This window comes from Diadema antillarum, unplaced genomic scaffold, assembly GCF_040938485.1.
Source record: "Diadema antillarum isolate AM-2024a unplaced genomic scaffold, OU_Dant_1.0 scf00000073, whole genome shotgun sequence".
Lineage (NCBI taxonomy): Eukaryota > Metazoa > Echinodermata > Echinoidea > Diadematoida > Diadematidae > Diadema > Diadema antillarum.
Window position 1 is genome coordinate 1260516 of NW_027270962.1, and position 11974 is coordinate 1272489.

An 11974-nucleotide genomic window follows, 5' to 3' on the forward strand; every position below is an offset into this window, starting at 1 on the left:
AAAGAGATGAAGGAATGTTTAACATTTTGTTACTAATATTGACTATAATTCCGATGATTTTTATGAACTGTCTCTATTATAATATCTTCTTTAAACACACTGATTTTGTAAGCGTTATTGTATTGAAATATTAAAGAATAATCATATATTTGTATGATATGGCCCCAACACGAACGCTCAATTCACTTACTGCACACGCATGCACAACGCTACCTCATTTCTTTCATCGACTATAGCAATTGTTAGAGACAAACACGAGCTTCATTCCCATTGAGACCACCAACCAGTCAAACAACATACGTTCAAGTTTAAATCTAATCCTAATCCTTATCCGCACGTCAAACTAAAAACTAGAAACATTTTACGACCCTAACCGTTACCCTGTAAGTCCTCAGATCAAATAACACGGGAACAATAATATTGTCGTGGGAGCAAATGCCATGTCACCCTATAACCATTGTCATCTGATACTTTTGTCTTGAAAAAGTCAAGAAAAAAACAGTTTCTGTGTGTGTGTGTGTGTGTGTGTGCATCTTTTTCTTTTTTTTTTTTTTGCTCATCAAGAAGAAGCGAGAATGACTCGCTGTAAATTCAATAATGACTACATCGTACTTTTTGCTTGATCCTGATGCTAGCTGAAACTTCTTTAAGTTTCCATGCAGCAATCGCTGGTAAGATGACGATAACACTTTAAAGAAATCGTATAGTTTTGGTTTAGACCTAACATCCGGTTTCTAACATTTTGGGGTGAGATTACGAGAAACCTCTTATGAAATATGAAAAAGCATGTAATTCCAAAAGGAATTCTACGGTTTTTTTTTCTTTTTGATGAAAATTGGTTTTGAAATGGCCGAGATACTCAAAACAGAGCAATTCCGATAAAATGTGGGACCCGCCTTTTATTACGATCGCTTTGTTTTACTTTGTTTTTTTGATGTCTCAGCCAGTTCAAAACCGAATATCATCAAATAAACGTTAAATTCCTTTTTAGAAAGGCACGCTCTGTAATATTTTACAAACAGTTTTGTGATATCTAGCATAAAGTTAAAAACCCAATTCTCATCTCTACCAATACTGTACCATCCCTTTACTTAACCATCCCATGGCGTACGAAAAACGGGTAAAAGTAAAATATCTTTTCCTTCGAATATTGTTCTCCATAGTTGAAATCTAAAATGTTCTTTGTTTCTCATCCAGCGATGGATTCACCAAAACTTTCAAAATTCTCAAATTTTGAACAGATGGTCTGACATTCCTCCAAATTTTCTCATTCATTCTACTGATACCATGCATTTTTCAGCCCTCATGTATATTGCTATTTTCTTCCCTTTAAACAGCTGTCGGTTGAAAGTCGCCCACCTGGAAGATGTAGCTGGTCTATAATGGTTATACTTTCGCTGCCCTGATTTGAGCTTGCTATAATGTATACAGCCTTTGTAGGTTATACCTCTATACATTTCAATGTTCCCTCTAAAACTCCGTTCCAAAGGCGTTTCCTACAAAAAAAAAAAATATTGAGAGCCAAACCATTGTGTCTCGCAACACGTTCTAATCATTTTTGCTTTTATCTTTTTTTTATCTTTTTTTTTTGCTATTTTTCACCGATTCGGTAGAAACACACTATGCAAAAGATCACATTTGCCTAGCGAACAATCAAGAATTGGAAGGCATATGTGGGTACATCAAATCTGGAACGCCTGGTGAATTCGTCAAACTAACTCCTAAATACGTCCCACGTGACCATCCCCTCAATGACGTATCGATTCCGCCACAAGTCAGAGAAAAGACAAACTACTTCTGCGCCTATCCAGGTAAATGAGGGGCCTATATTTGTATCTGCTGTTGTTCTCCTTTGTCTTCATTATCATCTTTTACAAATCGTTTTTTGCTTATGAAAATAATCGTATAATCTTCTGCCCTTTAACGTGTTATCATTACACAATTATTACATTACATATTGCTTTTAATAAAGAAAAAATGTGATTGATAGTCAGATTGATAACACATGAGGTGCATGCATTTTTATATAGTGCACGATAGCATACAAATATGATTTGTCTGATTGATCGTTTCTAGTTAAAACTATGGCAGGGGTGACTCCAAAAGAATTTTTCACCGATGAGCGCGGCCAAAAAAATGAATAGTTCTATTTATATATTTATTTATTTTGGATGGGGGATTGAAATTTGTTGTTTTTTTTTTTTGTGTGTGTGTTTTTGGTGCATCAATAGAGCATGCGCTCATCAAAAAATAGACCCCTTGATCTACATGCTTTTTTTCTGTAGGGCTAGGCTCTACCAGATCTGGAATCTACTATTGATTTCGTGTAACCAGATTATAAGGACAATTTTGTTTACGTACAGCCGCGCATGCGTATTGCCGAGCGGAGTAACTTACAAACTGCGTACTTTATGCGTCCTGTGCTCTATGTGCACATAGGCCTACGCTACAAGGCTTGGTCACACATTCTAATCTGCGAAGCTCAAACGTATAGACAAACGTATCGGTGCGACGTCAGTGCTTCGAACATTAAACTGCACGACCGTGCACTGGACTGAAATTTTTGCACGACCACGTGGTGCAATCTAACCAGTCACAACGAATTATCATATTTAACGTATAGTATCAGGCCGGCAGTATCATTCCCGTGTCTTTTACTAGAAGGAAGTGATAAGAAATGGAACGATTTTAGACATAACCAATCGGATCTCATTGAAGTACCCATGCAATGTTCGTTAAGCATGTTTCATCGCAGTCTCTGCAGAAATACGATTGACCTTTTTACTTGAACTCCAACTAGATCCACCTCCCCGTCCGTATAGCCACCCCCCCCCCCCACCTACACTGAAAAAAAAGATACGCGGTCCTTGCTTGTTTTGCATGTGTGTGTGTGTGTGTGTGTGTGTGCAGTCATATTAACATTCAATCATTTCTCTCCAACAGCTTGCATGTCCAACCCTTGCCCTTTCGGACAGACGTGTAATGAAACTCTGGACGGATACCAGTGTTGCTGCGATTCACGAGGCGTAAATTCAAGCAGTCAAATGAGTACATAAGAATATAAGAATAGTATTTTTTTAGTGATGTGAATTCGTTAATCTGATTGGTAACTCAAAAGTGAACATTTCCCGTATTTTGTGTTTTGCATTGTTCATGTTATTCATTTTGCTCGCATCGTTCGAACTGTAACAGTTTACTATGAACCAGCAGTACTGCAGCAGCTAACAAAGTACAAATATGAAATACACCAAATTATCTGATATACGAATAAACTGCAGTCTATGTTTTTAATGGAAAGTGACCAATAAGATTACACTGTAAACATAATATGTTACCCCTTGCTTGGTCTCACCTACTCTGAGAAATATCTGCACTGTCTGATGTGATATTCCATTAAGCCTTTTTGTTTACGGCTGACGTCACATGAAGAAATAATGAATGTTTCACTAAAGGGATGGGTTCTGTCAATATAAGCGGTCAAATAAGCACCACTGCAGGTTTGTGTTAGGGTTTCTTCAAACCCTCTATGGTCCATAACCTTAAACATGACCATGTTGTCGATAATTTGGTCACTTCCACAAAGGCTAAACCATTATTCATTCTCTCTCTTTCGTATTCAAGACATGCTTTGTCGCTGCGAGCTATGTGTTGAATATGAGCGGAGAAATATATTTTCAATTGTTAGCTGAGCTAACCTATTAGCATAAGAATGTTGACAGGTGCCGGGTTCGAAGCTTTCGCAGGCGGAGAGAGCTGTAGAGCTCACTGACCTAGTCGACACGCAGCAGAACGGACGTCTTATTCCTTCTCGCTTCCATTATTATCGTGCACTAGCGGCAATGTGACTCTGCTCTCCGAAATCAAAATGTCGGATCAGGAATTCAGCAGAGAGCAAGACCACACCCTGGGTTCTGAAGTCCCCACAGTTTCTCAACCCGCAACACTGACCCCGTCATTTGTGAGCGACGCCATTAAAGAGGCTTTCGGTTCCTTTAAGGAGTAATTTGACTCTTCTATCGCCCAAGTGAAAGAGGAAAGCGAGAAAAAGCTCTCTGCCGCTTCCACGGAACTTCAACAACTAAAAAGGGCGTCGGAATTGTCATTTCGTTTCAAGGGCAACAGAGTTCAATTCGAATTCAACTCTAGTTTGCAGGGAAAGCTAGAGAAGGGCGTGGCCTTACTGGAGGAAGGCAAGCACGTTGCCGCCCTTTCCAAGGTGAAAGAGGGCATAGCCGACATCAGGAAAAGAAAGAAGTTAATCAGGCTTGCTGATAAATCTGATGCAGGTTAGTGTTTCAAAAGAATTATAAACATTCTTTGTGAGAGGTTCTAATCGTTGGTGTGATAATGAGGAAAGCGAGGGCGCGGAGCGCCTGGGCTAGAATGTATGTAATTTTAGAAGTGAAATTGAGTGATTGTTGCACACTGTGAAAAATTGAAAAATTGTATGATTATGTACGGAAATACAGTATGGAAAAAATTGTGGCCCCCCCCCCCCCCCCTGCTGGGTACGCCGTAAGGCCATGGCGATAAGGGCTGAACACTCGTTATGGAAATTCCATGATATAATTATATATATATATACAACCTGCAAATTGTTTCGTGACAGAAATATGCATTACATTGAGCAGGCTGCTGCTATTATGTAAATAAGTTTCAGTCTGCCAGCTTCGGTGAATTCTTGAATATGTGATTCTCTACAAATTATTTAATTGTTATGCAAAATAGCACTACCTCATTTTATAGGGTGGTCAGCAGTTGACGAATATCTGAGCGATGACCTTGCAAGCGATTCTGAGGATGAAAAACGTATCAGGCAGGCACAGGCAAGGGCGGCGAGAAAACGCAAATCGTCTCGGAACATCCCAGCCGCCAAGGGCAAACCTCCGAAGAGTGATGGATATAGGACTGCAAGCCCTTCTTCTGGTCACTTTTTTCGCGGCTTTAGCGGAAAAAGTAGATACGCTTATGGGGGTACCGGTAACTCCCCCACCCTTGGTTGGCGAGGGGCCAGCAGTGGGCCAAAGTCGACAGATTTCTGCTTCGCTTGCGGAAAGCAAGGGCACTGGAGAAGGGGGTGTCCAGGGGCCGGTAACCAAGGTCCCCCGATCAGGGATAACATCGCGCAGCAACGCTAATGGTCCTGCTTCTATGGAACAAAATGAGCAAGGTAAATTAGTTGATCGTTTAATCCGTTGACTACGATGCACGAGTTATCTCGTGATAGCCGTTCCCCACCCAGATACTAAGCATGAGTTATCTCGGGGAAAAAGGAGCCCTTGAATGCACACTTTAAAACCTAGAAATTCACATATAGTGGAATGTTAATCTGACTGAAAATAACATTCAATTGATGAATCAAGGGAACTGACATAGACTTCCTTGGGGTAACACCTTAGATATCAGAAGTGAAAATGGGGTGGAAAATCAAACAGCCAAGTCCGCCCTGTTAATGCGGCGGTATCGAGCGAGACTCGCGTATTCAACTAGACCGTAAGCAACGGGATAACTGTGTTCTCAACATGATTGCGATGAAGAACAATGAGATGATAGTGTATGAGAGAGGTCAGAGGAATAATTAAGAATGTTGTCATCAATGATGAATGGATAATGTAGTCTACTTCTTGTTGGAAGCGGGCATAACCAATTCGTGAGCTAGTACTTCTGACCTGAGTTCTCTTGTGATTTTACCACGTACAGGCGTTCGGTATGACACGCTGCATGGCGATGGCGCCAAGTTAATCCAGTCTTCCCTGAAAGATGAGTTGGAAACAGCTTCCGGTACTTCTCGAGATATTTCGGAGACAGACTTTAACTGCCCTAGCGGAGCTAGCAGTATCGCTTTCGCTGAAAGTGAACGGTACGAAGAAGAATTTTACTTAAACAATTACTTTGAATATAAGCAAGGTAGCTCAGAACCGATAGTGAAAGGAAGACTAAAGGCGTCAATACAATTTTGGAAAGACATTGGTGCATCTCAATTTGTGTTAGATACCATTGAACACGGTTATATGTTACCGTTAGTGCAGACTCCTCCCCGACTAGAATCAAGAAACAATAAATCTGCCTTGTCTCACCCTGAATTTGTCAATGAAGCTGTTCTTGATCTATTAAAGAAAAAACTAATTGTTGAGTCTTTTGTTGCACCTCATGTTGTTAACCCCCTTTCAGTGTCAATTCAAAGCTCTGGTAAAAAGAGACTGATTCTTGATTTACGTTTAGTTAATAAATATTTGTGGAAGGACAAAGTTAAATTTGAGGATTGGAATATAGCACTTACTTATCTTAAAAAGGGAGATTTTATGTTTTCATTTGACCTTAAGTCAGGTTATCATCATTTTGATATTTTTCAGGACCATACTCGCTTGTTAGGATTTAGTTGGGATTTTGGTAATGGTCCTAGATATTATACTTTTCAAGTATTGCCGTTTGGCTTGTCCACAGCTCCGTACGTCTTTACAAAATGCCTCAAACCGATTGTTAACCATTGGCGAAGTAAAGGGATATTCATTGTTTTGTATTTAGATGATGGTTGGGGTCGTGCTGCTTCGTTTGATACATGCGAAGCCGTGGCCAAGGCAGTGAAAGATGACATATTAAAAGCAGGTTTGGTACCTAATGTCGAGAAATCGCAGTGGATCCCAGTCCAATGTTTGGATTGGCTTGGGTTAACATGGGATAGCAGTATTGGTTGTCTAAAGATTACCAAGAGGAGGATGAAGGACTTGGAGTCATGTTTGGACACTTTTCAGACACGTTTGCCAAATGTTTCAGCAAGAAAAATAGCGGCTATCGCTGGAAAGATCAATTCTCTTTACCCAGTAGTGGGTGCTTTAACTCAGTTAAAAACCAGATTTATGCATTACGAAATCATTCGCAGAGATCATTGGGATAAAGAGTACAATATAGACAGTGACAATAACTTGATTGCCGAGTTATTTTTCTGGAAGGAAAATCTTGGCATCCTTAATGAACGCATGTTGTTTGAGTATTCTATTCCACAGACCATTGTATACTCTGATGCCAGTCAGTCAGGCTGTGGAGCCTGGATTGGTGAGTGTGCTGGCATGAAAATGGCAAGAAACTGAACTTAAGTAGAAATGTCGAAAAGCTCCACTTGGAGAGAACTTATGGCGCTAAGTTTGGCGTTGAAAGCATTTGCACCCTACTTGCGAAGTAAGGTTGCGAAAATAATTACAGACAATAGAAGAAACTAATAGAGGTGTAGTCTCTATCGTGGAGAAGGGTAGCATGATTGCAGAATTGCACGATTTTAGCTTGGACATTTTTAATTTTTGCAGAAAAAGTAGGATCACTTTACAGGTTCACTGGGTTCCCAGAGAGGAGAACCGTTGTGCAGATGCACTTAGTCGGATTATTGATTTCGATGACTGGGGAGTTTCTGTTGAATTCTTTAAATTTTTGGATGAGTTGTGGGGGCCCCATACTGTTGACAGGTTCGCAGATGATTCTAATTTCAAATTACCAAAGTTTAATTCTAAATATTGGTGTCCTAATACGGATGCAGTAGACGCGTTTTCGTGCGATTGGGCGGGCGAGAATAATTGGCTGGTGCCCCCTATCGATAGTATTGGGCAAGTTTTGAATCACGTTAGAGTGTGTTCCGCTATGGGAACTCTAGTTGTGCCATATTGGCCTTCTGCCCCATTTTGGCCCCTTTTGTTTTCGGAGAATAGAGAATCTCGTTTATTAATATCGCGTGTAGTAAAGATTGATAATCCTGAAGGAGTTTTCGTTCAAGGCAGAAATAGGAATTCTATATTTGGGACAAAGAAATTCCAAAGTCCAGTGTTATGTGTACGATTGAATGGGGTGGCGAGCGGCAAATGAAAATTCTGCATAATTTCATAACGTATCAGTCGTAGGACTATATTATGGCATCAGCTATGGAATCAGCCTGGCTATGGAATCAGCCGCATGGCTATGGAATCAGCCGCATGGCTATGGAATCAGCCGCATGGCTGTGGAATCCGCCGCAGGGCTGAATGAAAACTATGTAGCGTTCTTTCCGCGGTTTGATGAATTTTTATGCTGCGCTTGGCAGCGGCGAATGAAATTCATCTAAAATTTTAGCCTTTGGGGTCTATACACCATGTTGTTTAGGTGTCGAATGTATAGCATGTCTTGTAATGACCACACAGGATAGGTGTAAGTTGTGCTATTCCTCTTTTTATATTCCCCCCAGATTTTCGCCACAGGACGAATATGGTAAAACATTGACCAAGATTTTGGCAGCTTCAAGAGCTGATAACACGGTTTATAAATACAAGAGAGCTTGGTTAGCCTGGGAAGAATGGTGTACGCAATTTAAGGTAAATTCAGCTCTGGCTGAACCAGAAGACATTAGTCGATACCTCATTCATTTATACCAAAGTGGTGCTCCTTACTCCAGGACGGAGTCGGCCTTTTACGCTATAAAATGGCATTATGACTGTAATCCCAAGGTACACATTAACCCGTGTGATCGGAAGTTTCTACACATTGTACTTCAAGGATTGAAGAAGTTGCTGTATAAACCAATTGTAAAAAAGGAACCTATTACACCAGAAATTTTGAAGGCAGTTGTAGAGAAATATAGTTCTTCCACTAGTTTAGTGGATATTCGTTTATGTGCCATGATACTGATTGCATATGCTGGATTTCTACGATATGACGAACTGATAAATATGCGTAGGTGCGATCTTGATATGTATGTCTCCCATGTGAACATTTTCATTATGAAAAGTAAAACTGATATTTATAGACAAGGAGCATGGGTCCTCATAGGTGCTACTAATACACCAACCTGTCCGGTTTCGGCTTTGCGGAAGTATTTGTTGGCTGCGGAGTTAGATGATCCAGCTGATGAGAAATTTCTTTTCAGACCCGTCAATTATTGTAAGTCCAAAGAATCCTACAAATTAAGGGATGGACAATATTGTCATACACTAGGTGTTTGGATCTGTTACGGGATGCCCTGTCAGCAGTGGGTTTAGAACCGAAAAAGTTCGGCATGCACAGCCTTCGTAGCGGCGGTGCTACAGCGGCCGCAAAATTTGGAGTCCCAGATAGACTGTTTAAGAAGCATGGTAGATGGCGTTCAGAAACTGCCAAGGATGGATACATTAAAGATAGTATGAATGATCGTCTCTCGGTATCTTTGAATTTGGGCCTCTAAAACATTGCGTATGGATATAACGTTGATGGTATATGATAACGTTAGTAAGCAAATAAACTGCCTTGTTTATTCTGCACTATTATGAAGCATGTGAGATATTACTGACACATTGTTTATGGAATGAAACTTGGATTAAAATCTCCTAAATGAAATTGTATGCGTTTTGTTTCCTTGTTACCCGTTCTTTAATTGACTGAGAGGGGAGGGCATAGGAATAGCCCTGTCTTGCCGTCGAAGCTTGGTGCTCCCCTAGGATTCAGGTATTATGTATATATTATGTTCTTTTGCAGGTTATGCGTTAGGGAAGGGAGGCGGGATTGAAAATAATTTATTCACGTTTGAGTAGCGAATTAGGGAATAAATATATTTTCAATTGTTAGCTGAGCTAACCTATTAGCATAAGAATGTTGACAGGTGCCGGGTTCGAAGCTTTCGCAGGCGGAGAGAGCTGTAGAGCTCACTGACCTAGTTCGACACGCAGCAGAACGGACGTCTTATTCAGAGACGGAATTGCGACGTCCATCACTGGTATTGTCGGGACGGCCTGCAAGCTCAAGATAGAGGACCATATGACCAGGACGAAACATCTGTCGGGATAAGAGCATCGGGAGGCGGTATTGGTTCCGGCATGTCAAGAAGCAGTTCGTGAGGGTGGTTTCCAGGCGCGTACGTAAGTCATCAGTTCTTCTCTCGAAGCGTCCGTTCTGTCTTGCCGTCGAAGCTTGGTGCTCCCCTAGGATTCAGGTATTATGTATATATTATGTTCTTTTGCAGGTTATGCGTTAGGGAATGGAGGCGGGATTGAAAATAATTTATTCACGTTTGAGTAGCGAATTAGGGAATAAATATGATTTGTGTGGACGATCTCTGTGAGTGACCAAGTTATTTGACAGGTGGCCATGTTAAAGGTTACAGACCATAACATGTTAGAAGAAACGCTAAGCACAAAACCTGAATACAAACCTGCACTCTGGAAGGCTGTCCTGTTCATTTGGCCACTTCCATTGACAGATATAATCCATTCAGTGAGACATTCATTGTTCCTTTTGTCATTGCTGTCTTTCACCCGTTTCTTCCGCAATTCTCTAAATACTTTCAATGTCCCCAAACGAGATTCTTTTCGCCCGTCGACAGAGAACTGACAGGTTGGTAATCCACCTGTACGAAAGCAGTCAAGCGGTGCACGCATCCCCTCCCCACGGGAGAAATGAGGGAAGTTAGCAGCTTCGGTCAACTACATGTGTCCTTGAACAATACAAATATCGATGGGTAGGGATGTATGAATAGAGCGTGGGCTGATGGGCACACAAATCAGGCACCAAAATGCGATAACTTGGGTCAGCGAACACAAATATCTACTGTGATCAGCTTTGATCGCTAATGAACATGTTCAAACGAGTTTTGAAGCAGAGCAAGGGAAAACTAAATCAGGACAAAGGTAAAAAATACTGTGATATACAAATTCTTCAAACAGAAAGAGAGCAAGTGCTGATAGAATAAACTCTAACCTTCTTATGAAACCCATTTTGGGGGACTTTAACAAGCATGAATTTAGGCCACGAAAGCAGGCACTCTTGTCTTCATCTTGGGAACCTGGTATACCAGGTTCCCGTATATCAGTTGCTCCCACGGGAACCTGGTATACCAGGTTTCCGTATAAGGAACGGGTTAAATGCGCTAAGTCTTACGTGACATTTGTCAACATAACTAGGTACCATTTGTTCTTTCCTTACAGCCAACATTGTGCTCTTCATAGCTGAAAATGATAGAATTCTTCCAAAGTCGGATAACTTTTTTGTACGCACTGTAGATGGAGCGATTATTAGATGCTACTGTCAGGTGTGGGCTAAAATAGAGAAGAAAGGCAACTGCCACAATTGGCAGGTTATAAATCGTTATATTTAGTCCTGTTTAAGGTAACGTTCTACAAAACCATGTTTTTCGCCAATCAGTATTTTCTGACAATATTTTGGTGGAAATTGCAGAAAACTTTATTTGTTTGTTTCTTAACAAGTTTTTTTTTATTTTTTTTTTAATAACCAACAGTTTCGCATTGAGCATTATGCCGTTCAAAACTTTTCACCTTGAAGATCCACTTTACCTTTGGAAACAGTGATTAAAAGAATTGTCAAGATACGACATTTAATGCATATGAGTAGGTCTGTTGTACTACAAAACATCCTATCATACAAAACTTTCACGATAAAGCCTAAAATTTCAGGAGATATGTTTTGTTTTTTCCTCAATTAACTGTAAACGGTTAAGTTTGACACATTTTTATTATAAGTATTTTTACATATTTGTGTATATTTAATAATACTTAACATTGATTTTACCGATTCCAATTTTTGCAGTGATTGTTTGTATCCCTATCTCACATTTAAGAACTATTTTAAACCATTAATGCTGGGTTTTGTTTCATATGCAAATGGTAAATTACGTCTTTAATTTCTATGCCACCACTGTCAACCCTTCCATAGCATTACCTTATGCTTCCTGCGAAGTAAAGACATTCTGGCACGCACATTGGTACTGCCGACGACTTTTCCCCAACGGAATTATCCCCGTGCCGCGAAACAAGACCTACCTTCTTGATCTGCTCGCCTTTGCCAACCGCACGTGTGGCTTTGACGAAATGTGGCTGGATTGTCGCTGCTGCTGGAAGAAGAATCGGCTCTCTGGGCACTTTAAAGATCGGACTCTAACCGGGGAGTGGGTGTGCTTCTCAGCCGAAACTGGCCGGGATAAAGTCCGTCTTTTGACTTCACTCTATGAGGACCAACTTCCGAGTAAGCA

The 11974-nt window shown here is 40.6% G+C and overlaps 1 pseudogene; it reads left to right on the forward strand.

Annotated features, from left to right (window-relative positions):
• The first annotated feature begins 8046 nt into the window (after positions 1-8046).
• LOC139717246 (integrase/recombinase xerD homolog) lies at positions 8047-9786 on the forward strand (annotated as a pseudogene).
• Positions 9787-11974: the final 2188 nt, after the last annotated feature.